This window comes from Rhinolophus hipposideros, assembly GCF_964194185.1.
Source record: "Rhinolophus hipposideros genome assembly, chromosome: X".
Classification (NCBI taxonomy): domain Eukaryota; kingdom Metazoa; phylum Chordata; class Mammalia; order Chiroptera; family Rhinolophidae; genus Rhinolophus; species Rhinolophus hipposideros.
The window spans coordinates 123,904,777-123,924,625 of NC_138046.1; positions in this window are offsets into that span (position 1 = coordinate 123,904,777).

The following is a 19,849-nucleotide window of genomic DNA, read 5'->3' on the forward strand; positions in this document are numbered from 1 at the left end:
GACCCCACCCCACCCAACTCAGACCCACCTGAGGCTCTTTTTTCGTGAGCAGCCAGCCCCACCCGCATTGCACTCTTTCCAGGAAAACTATCAGCATCCAAGGGCCCCAGGAGGGTGACGGCTGGCCTCCATGTGTTCTGAGACTTTTGCTGAGTCACTCCAGGCTCAGCACTGACACCAAACCAGAATCTACATCAACCTGCTAACCACAACTCTTTCCATCCTGTGACCCTGCCTCACCCAGCTTGTGTACCACAGAAAGCTTTATCAGTGGCTGAACCTGATAAAGGAGCTGGAAGGTGGCAACAGGCCTTGGGGTGTCCTGGCTTTTTGTGGAGCTACGTCAGGCCCGGTCCTGGTGGCAGCCGACCTCGGTTCGCAGTGTGGCCTCTCCCACCTGCCCCCAGGGTTAGCACAGGCAGCGAACAACCACGGATCACTTTGTAGCTGTTATCAGCTAGCCTCTGGCCGGTCACAGGCACTGGGTGACCTGGGACTGCACCAGAGCCCCTCCCAAAAGGCCTCAGAATACAACATATTTAGAGGTTGGCTTCAGACCACCCAATGAGCCCCACAAATGGCACACACAAAGGGCGGTCTCAACAGGCACCAGAGCCCACTGGGGTGAATCCCACTCAGTGGGGTAAGACCTCCACACAGCAGTCTGTAAGCTGGGAACGTGGCCAAACCCCACAGCCAGATGTGTGGGGTGATAGATGGGAGGGGGCGGGGGGCAGTGTGAAAAAGGTGAAGGGATTAAGAAGTACAGATTGGTAGTTACAAAATAGGCATGGGGATGTAAAGTAAAGCTTACGGAATATCGGCAATAATATGGTAATAACTACGGATAGTGTCAGGAGGGTACTAGACTAGTTGGGTAAATTATACAAATGTCTAACCACTGTACACCTGAAATTAATATAAAAGAATACTGAATGTCCGTTGTAATTGAAAAATTTAAAAAGGGGTGGGGGAAGGTGAAGGGGAATAAGAGGTTCGAGTTTCCAGGTATAAAACAGATAAGTCACGGGGATGTAATGTACGGCATGGGGAACATAGTCAATAATATTGTGACAGCGTGTACAATGTCAGATGGTTGCTGGACTTATCGTGATCGCTTCTTTAGGTAGATAAACGTTGAATAAGTAATGGCGTACCCCTAAAACTAATACAATATTGTCTGTTTGCTATATTTTAATACAAATCTTAAAAAAATACAAACGCTAGTTTCCAGTCAAGGGTTATGTGATATAGTCATACGACGGAATCCTATTCCGTCTTTAAAAAGGAGGAACCCCTTCCATTTGTAACATCACAGATGAACCAGAAGGACACTGCACAGAGTGAAATCAGCCAGACACAAGTGAGACGCTGCACCCTTCCAGTTCCACCAGGTAATCTAAAAGAGTCAAGCTCAGAATCGCAGAACAGAACGGTGGTTTCCAGCACGTGAAGGGAGGGGGAAATGCGGCATTGGTATTCAACGGGTATGAGCTTTGAGTCACGCTAGATGAGTCAGTTCTAGGGCTCCGCGGGACATCAGAGAGCGTGTCGTGAACACTGGGGCATTAGACACATAAACACTGAAGAGGGTAGGTCTCAGTGCTCTTGCAACAACAGCCAAGAAACAAAACAAAAACCCAAAGAGGCACAGGAAACTTTTAGAGTGGATGCAGATGTCTATTATCTTGCTCGTGGTGATGAGATCACAGGTATGACCACATTTCCAAACTCATAAAACGGTACGCATTAAATATCTGTCGTTTTTTTGTTGATCAATTATACCTCAATACAGCTGTTTAAAAATGCAAAAGTATAATGCAGACAGAATGGATATAGTTCTTCAAAGACGAGCCCGCCTTCAGGGCTAAAAAGGATCAGGTCAGGCTGAGATGTATGGCTAGTGTGAGTCTCCCACATGTGTGCACAATGGACTCACAGGTTTTCCTTTTTTCCACAAGTGAAATACATTAGGGCTATTTCTGTGGCCCTATAAAAATAAAGCTTGGGTTTGGGGTTTCAGCTCAAAGTTATTTAACATCCAATCCTTAGTTTAGTTTCTATGCCATGTGGATCATATTTCCCAGTTCGTGGGGATTTTAAAGATTTTTCACTAAGCTAGGTAAAGCATTTAGTATCACACTACGGGTGTATTCACGGTATTTTAAATATTATCATTTGTGCTTTCCCCAAAGGAAAATATTGGGGAGCCAGTGGTTTCTCAAGGTCAAACTAATCAGCCAGAGTTGGACATTTATGGATTAGCAATCCATAAATGCATTGCTGGTTATCTGCATAGAGATGACCCTGGAAACCAAGGTCAAAAAACAAATGCATAGTGATTTTACAACCAGGACTTATGTTTACATTATACCAATTCAGAGGAAAGTCAATGGGTAATAGGATTTCAAGACATGGAAACCTGGAACCAGAAGGGGGCTTTCTCTGCATTCTGTCAACTCTTGACATGACTTTGTCACTCTGGCCTCATTAAACTCTTCTCCTCTTCCTAAAGTCAGGAGAAGGAACAGCTCTGCCCCCTGTTCTGTTCTTGGAATCTGCATGTCCATAAAAACGTAACAGCAGGAAAAAGTCCAGAGAAGGGAGGAGAGGATGATGAAAAGTCCAAAGCCGCTGGTCCCTGCGCACAGCCTTAAGGAACAGACGTGATTCCATCTGCAAAGACAGAAGCTGACAAGGAGCTAGGACACAAGTCTCTAAACTCTTAAAAGCTGGAGCCAGGACGAACACGGACTTGCTCACCAAATCCCCATTTGCCATGATGATGCTTTCTCCGTGACACCCACAAAGAGGGAAATTTAGAACAGACAGAAAAAGGAGAACCAAACACAGCGTGGACCAATGACCCGATGTGCATAAACCATCCCCTAGAAAATCCGAGGCTGGCTGCACACATAGAAAACAGCGAACGAGTCCTAGAAAAACTCACACATGACAGTTCTATTAGGGGAGCTAAAACAATGGTTGGGGGGGAAGAGGCTAAAGGTGACCCCCACACAAATGAGTTGCAATTAGAAACATTTTCGGATTTTGAATCTTTATGACGATGGCATTGCACAGACGTTCTCGCCAGCTGTGCAGGTTTGCAAGCGGCCCCTGCACTGCCTTTTCTGGGTAGCTGCGAAATATCCTCACTGTTTGATTTATTTTGTGTCAGCCAAAGTGCTGTTTTTATGGAATTGCCCACAGAGAGAAGCCCGCCATAGATCCTGAGGCACATGGACAAGCCCTGCTAAACGACTGAAATTACACAGGATGGAGTCATATGCTGAGATTCTTAAAATGACCTCACTTTTCAAATCTCCAGGCACGCAGCAGACCCACTAGCGTAAGAGGTGGTACGGCCCTTTTCAAGGGATAAGGAGGCATTCTGCTATCCGAGCAGGAACATAAATCACAAGAGACTCATCGATGAAATTCTCGGATGCTTGCAGATTAAATATAGTTCCACAAAAATCCAGTTGCACCATATCCTTGCTCTCTAGCTGACTGCAGTCCAAAGCAAAGAATATGGCTTCTGGTTATTGCAAGCCTTGTACTGGCAGTTTTTCTAAGAACCCTTCCAGTTGAAAAGGGGTACTTAAGAGCTTGGAATCAACCCCATTGTCAAAGAGCAATGAGTGTCCTCAACTGATTGAAAAATGGATATGTGTCATACTTGAATGTCATGCAACACAGTTTCTCAAAAGTGGGGTGGATTTCTAGAAAGGAGTTCTGAACTATTCCTGCCCCTATTCTGGCAGCCGTGGAAAGAATGGGGTCCACATGGAAACTTAAAGATGCGTCTTGAATTAAATCCTAGAGTCAAGATCACGACTGAACCTCAGTTTCCTCCATAAACAGATGTTTATTCAATATTTACCGTCATGGTTTGGGTTCTGAAGGATGAACACTCGTTGACAAAATTAAAAAGAAATAGAGAGCCAACACCCTCCCGATGGAAATGAATGCCTCAGAAGTGAGTTTCTGATCCATGTCTGCATTTCTTCATGGTATTGCAAACTCAGGACATAAATATTGTGAGTGAAGCATGGTGCTGTAAGCACTCATTGCTACGTCCTTACACCAATGGCCACATTTTAATGTGAGGACGTAATTAAATACACCTCATGATTTCATGTTAAAATGTTGGCAACTCCCTGCTGGCCCCACTTGCACCTTTTAATAATGACAGTCAAGGGACATTACCTCTCAGGGCCAAACATGTTTCTGTTTTCAGTTTTACACCTCTGCTGGTATCAATGCACACACACCTTCCCAGTAAGATATTGTGTAATTATCAAAAGGGGAACCCTTGAAAAGCACTGTCATGTGGTTAACCTTAACATCTTGCTCTGATCCTGACCCTTCCTCTGTGACCTCTCATGAAATGTCACTTCCCACTCCCCTTGATGTCACTTTCTGCCCTTGCCCCTCCTCGTATGTCACTTCCTGTCCCCTCTCCTTTCATGATGTCACTTCCTGGCTCCTCCCCTCAACAACCTGTCCCACCAGGATTCATACTCAAATCTCCCCTGACTAAAGAGTGCCCTTGAGAGGACGAAGTAGAGGGATCTGTTGATACAAAAGGCCTTTGCTAATTTGTTGGAGAAGTCCGGGACCGGAATGCCTTTCCCGATGACTCCCCTTGAAATGGGATGAAGGATCGGCTTTTATTCCCTTGCCAGGACCAGTTATTCAATGCAGGCTGCCTGTGAAGTGGGGGACACACCTTGGGTGGGGCAGTTCTCTTCACTTGAAGGCAATTCCAGAAGACAGATTCAACTCCGAGAATGGGGACACAGGTAGCTTCGTCGGGAAGGAGGCTGTGGGCAATGCTACAATTTCTGCCACCCTCAACTTCTCTAAGGGACTCTTTGTTACTGGGAGGGGTACATGGAACACCAAAATGCTGCCTGTACCCTCAGAAAGGATGAAATTCCTTTGGAGAGACGGGACACATATACACGTCTTAATAGAGCTCATTGTGTCTCCCCAGCAGAGATAGGTCATACCACTTGCATTATAATTGCTTTAAAAAATCTCTCAGTATTGGCTAGAATCAGAGTAATGCACTGATAATTTTAGAGGAGGGATCCCCCCTGGGTATACTATGACCCAGGCGCCAAATCTTGTCATGACCCATTTATCGTAAATGAAGCATTCTTGGAGTACAACTGTGCTCATTCCCTGACCTTTTGAACTGACAGTGTAAGTAGGACCATGAAAAACAGAATAGGTGTACACCACAAAGGATTGATTTTTTTTTTTAAAGTTATGTAGACTGCAGATGGAAAGAGCAATGCAAAATACAATACCCACCCACCCACGCCAACATTTGATGTCACGTCCCCTTGAAAATCAGTCACTCAGCATGCATGTGCCTGGACTGCATGGGGATAGGTAAAATGCAAGCGACCAAACAAGCGTTAGACTCAAAAGGTGCAATATGGGAGTCGAGAGCCAAGGTGGCCCCAGCAGGTTTACAGGTTACAATACCGTGTAATTCAGTGGAAATTACCATGGAAATTTAAGTGGCATTTAGGATCTTATCATACTGACAACTCGTGATTCCTTTTACTCAGAGAAAAGGAGAATAAACACATCAGCCAGCATCATTTCATAAGCAAGCACAGGGGATCCAACTTGAGCGGATGTACAGAGATTTCCAGAGGTGACACCAGACACATTAGAGACAAACCCAGGCTTAAGGTTGAGTGGCAGAAACAGCCATCTGTATTTCAACGGTGGTACATGCAAAGCCACTTGCCTAAATGACACTTGAGTGTTTCCGTTTAGATCTTTTGAATTAAAATTTCTGGCTTCACTGCAAATTTCCTCTGGTCCACTTCCAAATGAGTCTTCTGGCATGCTTCTGTACTATGATGGAGTGATATTCAGTTTAAAAATCATTACCTTAATCGTCTCTGCTCCTCTGACTTACTGTGAAGGGTGGCTGGTTTAGTTTTCTTGTTTATTGTAAGAAGTTTACTCATGGATCAGTTTTTATTTCAAACTGAAACTGTGTATCACAAAACAAAAGTTTAGAGCACGCACATCTGGGATTTCGTTTCCTACACACAAGTGTTTAAATCAAAGTTGACAATGGGACTTGGCCTGAGCTGAGTGAAACACAACAATGTAACTAACCACCCATTAGCAGTGAGAGGACACTGTGTCATGTAGTCCAGTCAGTGATGTAACTTCTTACCATTATGCCACTTGGCCTAATGGCTACATTTTGACATGTTTTCTGATTACTTAAAAATAGGTTCTCACCAGCAACAAAAGTAAAAATAGATACACTGGACTCCATCAAAATTTAAAACTCTGTGCACCAAAGGACACAATCGACCGACTGAAAAGGAAACCTATGGAAGAGGAGAAAGTATTTGTAAATCACGTATCTCATAAGGGATTAATTTCCTGAATAAATAAAGAACACCTACAAAAAAAAAAGTCAATGAAAAAATGAGCAAAGGAGTTGAATATAGATTTCTCCAAAGAAGACATGCAGATGGCCTACACACTTTCAACAGATACTCAGCATCACTAATCATTAGGGAAATACAATTCAAAACCACAGTATCACCTGACACCCATTAGGATGGCTAATGTCAAAAACCAGAAAATAACAAGTGTTGACAAGGTGGAGAAATTGGAACCATTGAGCACTGTTGGTGGGAATGTACAAAATGCACTGTGAAAATCATGATGGACATTCCACAAAAAAGTTAAAAGTAGCATTACCATGCGACCCAGCAATTCCACCTCTGAGGGTACACCCCAAACAATCGGAAGCAGGGGGGCTGCCGGTTGGCTCAGTAGTTAGAATACAGGGCTCATAACACCAAGGTCGCCAGTTCGATTCCCACAACTTACATGAGGTAACCTACAGTTGTCAAATGTATCGAGACAGATAGTAGAATGGTGATTGTCAGGGGGCGGGCAACGAGTTGTTTTTTGATGGATATGGAATTCCAGTTTTGCAAAACGGAAAACGTTCTGGAAGTTAGTGATGCAACCATGTGATCAGGTATCACTACTGAACTATAGCTTTAAAAACGCTTAAGATGGCAAATTTTATCTAATGTATGTTACTACAATTTAAAAACTTTTCTTAAATTTAAAATTAGTTTCTCAGTATCGAGGGGTTTGCCCTTTTCTGTTTGCTTTTAATCAAACAATTCTCAATCACGGGTAGAATGTCCTGTGTGTCCACCTAAAAATATAAATTGGACTATTTTCATAAAACAAAATAATCGAGCAGTTTAAGTAGCTGCCCTATTGTGTCTGAAGGTTTCCGAGCCAGATAGAAATGGTGGAAGTCAATGTAACATGTCTAAAGCGACTTTTATCCGTCCTGCTTTTCAACATCATTCATTGAGTTCATCTAATATTTAGCTACAAAACACCAGTGGGCCAATTGTAAACTCTGGTTATTAGCCAACAACTTTTCCATTAAAACCAGCGTTAAAGATTTACGTTTGCAAACTGAAGATAGAAATGGATAACTGTGTACGTGGGGGGGTGGCGTGGGGGTGGCGAGAGGATGGGATATTTATCAATCTGAATGTCGAATGCATCTTGCAGCTTCTGAAAGCTAACACTTTTAAAGAAACTTCGTAAAATAACAGATTATTGGGTGTTGCCAACCAATATTGATCAAACACTTGTAGGTGGCTAGATAGCTATAAAAGAAAGACGTCCTGTTTATTGTCCCCAATCAAATACAAGGTGGATCCCAGGACATTAACAGAAAATTCTAAGTGGCTATGTCACAACATGTAAAAGTCACAGCACAAAATACAAATGGAATGCTTGCTCCCTTCTTCCTGCCTTCCAACATCTTCTGCTTTGCCCATTGGCAGCACCCAACAGGCAGCCAGCTGATTAAAGCAAAAGCTACTGGCTGAGTCATAGTTCCAGCATCAGGATGGAGAATATAGAAATCTACCATCAACTGACGTCAACTAACCAAGGTTACCCTCTATTACATGGTGGGCCTTATCCAATCAGTTGAAGACAATATCTGCACAAAAACTGTGGTTTCCCGGAGAAGGAATTCTTCCCTGAGACTCTGGTAGCAAAATCCTTCCTGCCTGAATTGCCAGCCTGCCAGCCTGACCTACAGATTTCACACTCAGAACTACAACTTCAATTCCTCTCTGAATTTCCAAACTGAGGGAACTGCCCTTAAAAAAAAAAAAGAAAAAACACACAAAAAACAAAAAAAAAACCAGAATTCAGACTCAAGAAGACTCAAGACTACAACATCCACTCCTGCCTGAGTTTCCAGCCTGCCACCCTATCCTATGAAATGTGGGCTTGCCTTACCCAGCCAAGACAGCAAGGCTGAGCCTAAAGCCATACTCTACCGAGAGGAGACACAATGCTGCTTTTCTCCACGATAACTACTCTTACTTTTCGAGGACTGTGCTCAAGGCTTGTCTCTCAAGGATGCCTGAATCCAGTGGATACATTCCCTCTTTCCCTCTTCTCATCACTGCCACGGAATATTTGTTCTGGAGGGAGGGCTCTGCCTGGGGACCGGTGACACGTGCTCCTGCAGAATGCATGCTGGAGACTGGCGACACTGCAGCAGCTCCTGGTTTTTCCCAAGCCTGGGAGAGGAGCAAACACACATCTGAGGACTCCCAATCAGACCTCAGTAATCCTTTCCCAAGCAGAACTTATAAATAAACAAACGTGGTCAATCAGCACCACAGTAAGTAAGAGCTTCATTGTAGAATGCAGCTGACCATAAATGCACAATGTCCCTGGGCAGCCTAAGGAAACACTGTAATGGTAAGGTAGCATAAATTAATTCCTTCATCTACTCTTACTTTCTAGATAAACAGATCTTCTTAAAAGAACACTGTTTCTTTTACTTTATTTCTTTATTTTTTATTTAGGAAAATTGGTTTTGGTTCTCCAGGTGGATAATAATTGAAAACAATGCCTATCAAAGAGGTACCACAGGTGATTTGCATGTTTAATAATTGAATCTCTTTAACCTGGGGGTGTAACCTTTGTCTCTTCAACAAAGTGGACAGTTTCAGAGCTCTTCGCTGAGACTATTTTATCCAGGACACCTGCCTGCATTTTCTCTTACTTCTATGGGGATCGTCATGCCAAGACCCCCCAAATTCCTCGCTGGGCTTCCATCACTGTTTCGAGGTTTGCAGGTATTTCGTGATAAATCTATTCTTAGCCTGGACACCAGAAAGAACCAAGGTGAGGCAGGCATCTTTCCACCTATCTTGTGGACACACATAAGTCAGATCATTCAAAGCGGTTCCTTGTAAATAATCATGACCCGAGAAGATGAAATATTTTGTCCAAACACCCCGCTGCTGAGAAGAATTATGGCAAGTTTTGTGAAGGAGTATTTGCTAGTCCATTGGAAACATTTTTGCATGGTGAAATTTGGCATGCTGTATTATAAGGCTCCATGAGCAAAGAAAGAAAGCTCCCTGGAACATCACACAATTTATGTCTGTCAATACATAGGTAATGTTAGCTTTTATGGAAATATGAAGCTAGGCTTGAAGACAGTCATTTCCACAGCTGTCTCTATGTTTAGAGGAAATTATCTTTTAACGGGAGGTTCAAATCACAGGGTATGCAGTGAACATACGAATTAGCATGTTCTATTGGAAATAACCTTAACAAACATACAATTTTATTCTGCAGAGCCTTTTTTAATGTAAAAACAGGCAGAAGACAAAGTATAAAGTACTGTACTTCAAGAGAATCTTTATAGTTACCTGAGGAGTTGTTTCTCATTTCCTTACTTTCTCTCTCCTCCCTCCTTCTCTTTCTTCCTTCTTTCTTTTTTGCCTGGCTTCAGAGGTTTGCATAAGACAATATAATGTGAAAGACACAGCTGGCACACACTTCAGTCTCTTTCCCTTCTTTTGTTTACCACCTCTACTTTCTTCCTAGAGATAACCAGTTTTGTAAGGTCCTTGTGTAGTTTCCTTCCATTTTTTTAACAGTTTCAGTAATATGACAATGCACTATTACTTTAATTTACGTTTTCATTAGTACAGCGAGGGCTCGTTCTTATCCACTCAGCTGTCTGTAGCCTCTCACCACTTTTAATACATTGGGGTGGCTTGTCCTTTATGTCGACAATTAAGCAATTGTCGATAGTAATTGTAGCAATTCTTTATATATTTCGGATACAAATCTTCAGTCACGTCTGTATGGTGCAAATACGAATTGTAGATTCGTTCACTGTAACGAACGTGTAAGTCACGTCTGTATGGTGCAAATATATCCCTAGCCTTCGGTTTGTTACTTGATATGTTTGTGATGACCTCTTAATAAAGATGGTTTTAATTGTTGTGATGCAGTTCCATTTCCTTCCTTTAGAGAAGAAACCTCTGCATTCCTATCTCTGACACCAAATTAGCATCCCATGCAATGGAAAGGGAGAAGGAGATGAGGCTCAGTAATTTAATATTCACATTTAATCGGTTCCATTTCCCCCCTGTTTCTTACTTATAACCCGCATGTGCTTTGTGTCACCAATTCACAAGCCTGCCAGGGTGCAGTCATTCACATTTTGCCCTAATAATTGTCAACATGCATCTAAGGAAAGGGGGTTCTTCCACACCAACTACCCCTCCTCTTTCATGTTTCCGTCATCAGAATTTCCAAGATTTATTCCAATATATACTCCACTCTTCCCTTTATCATTTTCATTCTCTCACTGTCACTAGGGGAGGGGAAAGAGAAATGTCCATGATTCTTTCACCCTTTGTTAATGTGAAGACCATATATGAAGTGTGATAAAAAAAAAATACGGCGAATGCTGCTGCTAAGTGACATCTAGCTGAAAGGCAGGGATCTTCAGTATGGGAAGTGGTGCGTTGAACCTTCGTAACAGTTTGTGACAAGTCTCAGCTTGTTCAGTGGAGTCAGTCGCGTGTGAGCTACGGTTGAGAGAAAGTGTGTTTTAAAGTGTGCCATCAGTCATCCTCCATCATGACAATGCTCCGTGTCACACATTACTTCTGGTACGGCAATTTCTGTCAAATAAAAACATGACGGTGTGTCCTCATTCACCTTAGTCACTGGATTTGGCACCGTGCAACTTCTGGCTCTTCCCCAAAAGTCAAAATGACCATGAAAGGAAAACGTTCTGAATCAATTCAGGATTTTGAGGCAGCCACAACAGTGCAACTAAAGACACTCGTGAAAGAGGACTTCTAGAAAATGCTTCAGAAAGTGGCAAGAATGATAAGTGTGTTTGAAGCGAGGGGGAGTAACTTGAGGGGGATTAATGGCAGTGTGTCTTTTACTGTAATAAATTTTTTTATGTAAACATTCACCATACTTTTTGATCACACCCCGTACTTGCTCCCAACTCAAGAGACCTCTTTGAATGAATGGCCTCTTTGCTTTGCAGACAAATGGTGGGAGCTGTCCAAGGTTCCCAGCTGATGCTGAGACCTACTCTTAGATACTCTGATTGGACAAAATGTCACCATGTACATAGAGTATAAAATGACGATTAAACCACTGCTTGGGAATACGGAAGGTAAACACATTACATTACATTTTCTGTTTCTACAAGTGTATCTACATGTTGCTATATTTATATTACATAATTTATGACTGTACAATACTGCTTGAATATATACCATTGTTTACATAATTATTCCCCTCTTGTTGGGCCAATTTAAAATCAGCCTACTCTTCATTGCAGTGATTCTGGAAGTGTGTCTTTTAACAACCTACATCACAGTTGCCTTAGGTGCTTTTATAAAACGACATTCCTCGACACTCCCCAAGGCTTGCTGAGTAAGTATCTACCCTGTTTCCCCGAAAATAAGACCTAGCTGGACAATCAGCTCTAAGCGTCTTTTGGAGCAAAAATTAACATAAGACCTGGTATTGTATTATATTATATTATATTATATTATATTATATTATATTATATTATTATCTTATATTATCTTATATTATATTATATCTGGTCTTATAGATAAGACCGGGTCTTATATTAATTTTTGCTCCAAAAGATGCATTAGAGCTGATTGACCAACTAGGTCTTATTTTGGGGGAAAGATGGTATGGCTGACTTCTCCACTGAGCTCTACTTCCAAAGTTATCATTTCATATGAATATTCATATAGGTTCCACTATTACTGAAAACTCCAAATGTTTGAAACAGGGACACATTTCAATTATGGCAGGTATAGTAACAGTGAATGAAGGTCCATGGAAACACAGCGTGTGGTGTATGAATGATGGGGAATGAAGAGATAGGGTTGGCTTCTCACAGAGGGTGAAATCTGAACCAGCTGCTGCAGAACTAGATACGCGATAATCGTGAACTTGCAAAATGTGTCCCACGAGGGGAGATAATATGAGAAAAGGCATGACGATTGGGTGGGGGAGTAGAATATAAGCCGGAGACAGTGGGAAGACTGGCGGTGCAAAAGAGAAGCCATGCTTGAAATTCAAGTGGTTCCATTGTTATGGAAGCCTTTGCCTGTATCCTGCCAGACCTAGCTTCTCAGACGCAGTATGGAGTGACAGCAGACTTCCAAATGGGCAAATCATATCTGCTGGGTGAGCCAGATTATCCTGGCCAGACAGAGCTCTGCCTTGACCATGGCAATCTCCAGGCCTCAAATGAGAGCTTGGAGTGCACCTTCATGTTGAAAGGTGGAGACATACAGAATAGATGCAGGGGCATTTGAAGTTTCTGGGAGTTTGGCAACTGCATCCAGACAACTGTTACCATTTGCATGCTGAGTGACTAATTTTCTCAGTTGACTTGCAGTAGTAAAGTGAGACACGTACAAAGTTAATTCCGTAATGTTTTCAGATTCCTTGCGCTTCTCATTCAAGTCGACTTGTTACTGATGTCACAGATGGCTCCTATTTTTATCATAACCTTGTGGAAAAAACCATGCATGTCCCACTCTTGGTCGTCCATTAGTATATAATCTAAGCCAGCCTCCTACCATCTGCATTCTTCACAGCTATTAAGTTAATTGTGCACAATACCGCTAACCAGCAAGAAATGAGAATGAAAGCAGTCAAAACTGAATCCAGCGAATTTGGTTACTTGGTAATGTTTCTGCAAATATTGACATGGAAAGGGTTTAAGACTATCGAATAAAATTAGGCTTGAGCTTATCTAGAGGTTTTCATTTACCCTTATTCCATTGGCTCATGGTAAGCATAAAAAACAGAGTCGTGTCTGCCCTAAAAACAAGCTGCACTTCTTATCGTCATGTCACATTTATTTCATGGGGAATCTTGACAAAGGAAGTTTTGTTGGATGTTGGTGGCAAGAGTTCTAGCAGTGCGGGTTCAAGAGCAAACAGGCATTGGAAGAAATAAATGATATGCTTTATATTTCCATTATGTGGAGCCATGTTTTCTAGTAAAGATCAAGAAATATCAATTGGCACAGTAAGCAAGCTGAAACATACTTTTAATCTTAGAAGAAAAATAAAAAAGGCTGTAAGGCCAAAGGCAGTTTTCCTCAAGATATACTTCCCCTAAATTGTCAGGTAACAGAGGAGACACCCTCAAAGGCAAACATATTTCTCTGCCAGCGTTGAGGGGCCAGTTCTCTGACACTGGGACCAAGACGAGCAGAGAACTGAGAGAACTTTCTATTCGGATATTTTCACATGAGGACCAGTGGCGGTGTAGCAGAAGACATTAGTCACAAAGAGTGTGTTGCACCCAGAACTTCCAAGGCAGAAAAAGGAGAGGAGAAATCCACCAGCATAGCAAGCACAGGGCAGAGAGCTACCGAGGTAAACACATCAGGATGTCAAAACGGAACACACAAGAGGTCTGAGAGGTGACGTGAAGGGTTAGCAGAAATGACACAGACACAAAGCACGCTCCTGACAGTTCAAACGACACTTGGGTGGGAATGCTGAGAACACAAAGTTTCTGTCACTCTGCTCCTCTCCATCGGGATTTACCAACAACGGCCCCAATTGAGATACTCGATCATTTTCTCCATTGGCTTGGACCATGGGCATGTGCCATTTTGCCTTAGAGAGTGGCTCAGAATATAAATAGCTGCTGTGGAAAGGTGTCTGGGTACTTTCTCTGCAGTGCCCGGTCCTGAACAGCCTAATGCTGAGAAAGTCACTCAGGGCTGAGTCTGTACCTGTCAGCTCTGATTTATAAGGTACAAGGCAGGTCTGAATTGTGGTTGTCAGTCACCAAGCGGGTGTAGGAGGACCTGGGGCCAATCAAACATAGCTCTGCTGACTGAACTATTTGGAGACATCTGCCCCTTGCAAACGATGCACTTGGCTTGCCGAGTTAAAGCTGCCTTTGTATAAAAATGAATTTAAACATTATACACCAAACCTTGATGAGTTACAAAGGAATCTTTTCTTCTGACACTCAAATCATTTAGGGGACCTGCAGATTTTTGGTGGTTTTTTTGCTTTTCTTTTTTTTGGTCAGTCTGTAAGAGACTCGAATATCTAATTTGTTCTAAAAGAAGGAATCAATACTTGTAAACCATGGTGTCAAGAATTAGAAAAAGATTAATTGGAGGTGGCCCTGGCTTAGGGCGAATTAACAACCCCAGTGAGCAAGGTCTTAGCAATTAATAAAACAACCAGCCATAAGATTTACATTAGTGTTCAAAGGTCGATCCATTACGATGAAGGAGTGTATTCATTAGGAAAAGGAAACTCCAGAGAAATCCCATAACTGCCCGTGATCCTGCATGATTGTTTTAGCCTTTGCACTGGCAAAAACCTGTGAGAGGAAGGACATAGTGTCCCAGCAGGAATGGATAGGAACCACTCTTCACAAACCCTGAGTGGTAAGTGCGTTATTGTTCATTCAGCATTTAAACTGGCCTCCAGGAAGCAGAAGGACACACTGGGGAAGAAAACACTGACAATTAAGTCCGTGAACTCACCCTAGAAAAAGTGCTACACACCTCATTGCTGAATATCACTAGGGTCACCTTAGAACTACTCCTCTTAGGAAGCTATGCACTGACGCCAGTGCCTAGTCCACCCTTCAGAGCAATGTTGGAACTCTTTTTCTGGAATGGCCATCAGAGCTGTCATCGTATTACCCTGATGTCCTGAATGTCATAAAGTGCCTTCCTTTCAATATTTCCTTTATCTTCAGGTAAAGAAAGAAGTCACTGGGGGCCAGATCAGGTGAGTAGGGAGGGTGTTCCAATACAGGTATTTGTTTACTGGCTAAAAACTCCCTCCCAGACAGTGCCCTGTGAGCTGGTGCACTGTCGTGATGCAAGAGCCATGAATTGTTGGTGAAAAGTTCAGGGCGTCTAACTTTTTCACGCAGCCTTTTCAGCACTTCCAAATAGTCAACTTGGTTACCTGTGTGTCCAGTTGGTACAAATTCATAATGAATAATCCCTCTGATATCAGCAAAGGTGAGCAATAGCATTGCAACAAGTTCTCGATCTTAACTGTCAGACCTCGTATATGATTCCAACAACCCCTCCAAAGTATCCCACATCCTCAATATTCGTACCAGTGGAATCGTAACAGACACTGTTCTGTGTCGAGCTTCTTCTGTTCAACAGTACGTGTGTCACATCTGCCCACACACTTGCGTAAAGCCCTCACTCATGTTTTATTGTTATATAAAATTCCATGTTAAGAATCTAGAACAATTCTATTATCTTACCCACAGACATTTGGGCTCTATCTGGTTTGGAGCTACTATGAACAAAGTTCCGGTAAACAATGTTATCTGTGTCTTTTGGGGAGAATATGTGCTCATTTCACAAGGCTACGCATACCAAGGAGAACAATTCCTGTCTTGTAGAGTGGGCCTATTTTCAGTTTAAGCTGATACTGCCACGTGATTTTTTTTTATCACAATTTACACTGCCACCCACTACGTATGAAAGTTGCTTCTATTCTCAACAACACTTGGCATTTCTTTTCTTTTTAGCTTTACCCATTCCGGTAGGTCCAAATAGCATGCTTTCGATGCACATTTGATTAAATTAAGGTATGTTACAACACTGCGTTTTTTCCTCATGTTTCTCAAATTGCAGAAATCTTGTCAACTACAAATTAAATACTCTGTGCTTGATATTACAGAGGAGAGAAATTCTCTCTTGTCTGAGTTTGCACTTTGAATGACAGAAATTAGAGTTTGCAAGGTTTACGTTGCTTTCTTTGGATTTAGCAGGAGTAAGTCCTGGTTTTCTCCTGAAGTTTCTTTCTAATGCTCCAAACTATAGCAGTGTTTAGCCTTTCCAAGCCTTCCTCATGATCATCTCATTTCACTCCCAGACCTTTCGGAACTTGACAAATATTTACGTATTTACCTCTCTAGCTCAATCACCTCACCCACTGTCTAGGGGTCAAAAAGTCACCAGGGTAAAAAGAATTCCCTAAACCAACCTCAGGTCTCATGATCTTGGGCCAAATTGAACCCTGATATTTTAAATTCCTTTGGCCTGAATCCCCCTAAGCCAAACAAGAAAAGATTGAGCTGAAGTCAACATGGTTTACATATCCAATTGTTAGTGTATCTGAAATGACCGTAGATTTTCAGGTCATATAACCTGCTCACTGTCCCGAGTAACACTTTAAAAATAACAGAGTATGAATTGAAAGCATTTCTAATTAAATCCATGAAATGTGGATTTGCTGATTATTGTACAAAGATAAGAGAAAGCTTAAGGTACTACTGAAACAGAATATTCACTCAGGTTTAAATTCATTCCATGTGTATTTATTGAATACCTATTATTATATGCTGGGGGTACAAAGTCTTAGTTTTCCATTCATGTTTATCTAGTGGAGGACACAGAAATTAAATAAAATAACCAAAGAAATATTTAACAGCTACAGTTAATTGTAGCTTCAGGTCACGAGCTGATACTCTAGCAATCTAAGATCATTAAAATGTACCACAAATCACTCATCCATTTTAAGAATTTAAACGTTTCCATGGATCCTTAGAAAATTCATCCCCCCATCAGGAAGCTGCAAATCCCCATTTGGAGGGACACCTCCATCAACCAACATGTGCTGCTTTTTGGATGAAAAATCGACACTAATACTGCAGGTTGCTGACCAGTTCCCTGCAACACTGCTACTCTTCTTACAAGCGCCGTTTTCCTGAAGAGGCAACTGGAGAAATGATTTCCCAATAGCATCTGCCTGAAGCACCTGAACACATTCGCGCTGAGCTGTTTCATAAAGAAAACGCAGGGTCAGAAGGACCGAGAGGCCCATCCATGAAATTTTCTACAACGCTCCGTGCCAAGCTGATAGAGAATTAACCATCGTCAGCCACTGCGGCTCATTTACATAGCAGGTTTTCTTCTTGGTTTAAGTTTTGTGACTTCAGCAGCTCTGGAAGCGCTCTTGCTATGGGTGGGTGCATTTCTTACAAGAGTAGCACGCTTCATGGTGCATTGCCTTGGAAGAGACGACCGGTAGAGATCAGACACCAATCCTCTCAGCAAATGCTTGACACAGAGCCCACATGTGTATTCACAAAGAGTACAAGCCTTCCTGTGGAAACTGTCATTGTGGGGAGGAAGAGGTAATTTAGAATCCCAACTGAAGGTGGGTTGGGTCAGCCGTATCCCTCAGCATGTTCAAGGAACCCGAACCCCCTTCTGTAAAGACTCCAAATACATTCCCTGAGATTTTTCCAGATCAGACATCTTGCTTCACGTAGCCTGAATTTACTCTGTCTCGAAGCTATTTTTTCCCTACAACAGTCCTTGTGAGAAATGATGGAATAAGAAATGAAACTTCCGCAAGAGGAAAACTGTCGTTTGTTAGGCTCGTTAACTGAAATTTAACACTTAGCTTGCCTTGTAGCGTGAAGACAGAAGGTGTTACAAACGAAGTGCGTTCTGCTGACTCCAGTTAACGTGCAGGAACTCTACGTCTCCAACAAAGAAACACATGGAATAGTTGTAGGTAGTTCCTCTCCAGAAGTTTCCCCCACGTTCATGACTGCTCTTTATGAAAAACACATACAGTTCGGGGAGATAGTGATTTCTCTGATGGAGGAATTGAGACTAAAGAAGGGACTGTTGAAATAACCTCCTGCGCTGACTTAATTACCACACGAAAACTCACACTCCGAATGCACCGTTTTTCCTACTTATGAAATGCAGACAACATTGACTTGTTGGAAAGTTAACGGAAGAAAAACATTGTCAAGCTTCCTCCACTGTTCCACTGCTGTGAAGTAACAACCACCCGAGTGCCACGTCTCTGAAGGTATTTTAAGACCAACTCAACCTGAGGTCACCGAATTATGGCTGAAATCTGGATCCCCACCTATCTTTGCAAATAAAGTTCTATATTGGGAGACAACCGCAGTCATTCATTTACACATTGTCCATCTTACCTATGTCTCCTCTTCAGCAAATCAGAACAGACTGGAGAAGTTCCAACAGAAATGGTATATCCCCCGAAACATTTACTGTTCGGCCTGTTAGGAAAAAGCCTGCCTACAGCTGAAATAGACAAAGCCCCTCATTGAGTGACAAAGATCTTGAGGTTTGCATCAATTCAGGGACCCACCCTAGACCAGGCAGAAAACTCCTTCCAAAAAAAAAAAAATCCAAGATCATCCGTCTAATGCTTATCGTGATAAGATGTGTTTAGAAGTGCAATATTGTATATAATCATTGGCTTCCATTGGTGCGTTTCAGAGACGGGTAAAAATGGCTATGACCTCTGACATATATTTCCACCCACTATTCTTTTGGTTATTGTTACACCAAGTCACTTAGACAAATGCAGGCGTGGATAACATGTTAGGAGCGTTTTCTGTAATATCTGGTCTGGGCGGGAATGGCGTTTCTCTGAGGACAGCTCCAAGCTCTTTGTGTGAGGACAGCTCAGAGTACACAGCATGTCAGCTGAGATGTAAACCTGATTCTGTGTCGCTTGGCTAGGCAAAAATTCTGTAGATCCGGCCCCAGGGGCCAGATCCAGGCTGCTGCCTGATTTTGTGCAACCTGCAGGCTAAGAATAATTTGCAGCATTTTAAAATACTCCCCAGGCCAAAAAAAAAAAAAAAATCAAAAGACTGTTTTATGACATGTGAAAAACACATGAAATTCAAATTTTAGAGTTGATGAAGACAGTTTTTATTGAAGCACACCCATGTGCAATTGTGCATGAATTGTCCATGGTGACTTTTGCACTAAAATGGCAGTCGAGTATTTGCAACGGAGACGGGCCCACAAAACCTAAAATGTTTCCTATCAGGCCCTTTGCAGAAAACAGTCTGCTGACCCCTAATACAGAAGCTGCTGTGTCTGACCTGGGGTCTGTCCAGCTGTGCTTTCCACAACACTGAAGGGGGGCTCTGACCGGATAGAGAAAAATTACCAGGAAGGTTTTGTTAGTTCTCATGATGAAAAGTGTAGCTTCAGTTCTCAGCAGCGTCTCAAAAGACCATGGGCTTCTGACCTTGACTCCTGTATATTTCCAGTTCAGACACTCTCCCCAAGACCCCCATAGAGTTTTTTGTTTTTTCTCTCTCAACCCAGTGCAATTAGACCAGAACCTTCTCTGATCATATCCTGTCCTCATGGATGTTGGGTAGGAACTTAGGCTTGCCGATTTAAATGAAAGTAAATGAGCACAAAATGAAGATAAGCGACGCAATGGCCTTTGTTTATAACAGAAAGTCTGAACTCTACCATTCCATTCCAAACGAGGTCTGGAAGATTGATTTATATGAATGGAATGTTATAGTGCTGACCTACAACCTGGGAGATGTTTGGGAAAGACTTTAACACATTTATATGTCGTGTGTGTGTGTGTGTGTGTGTACACACAGAGGGTACCAAAAAATGTATACACAG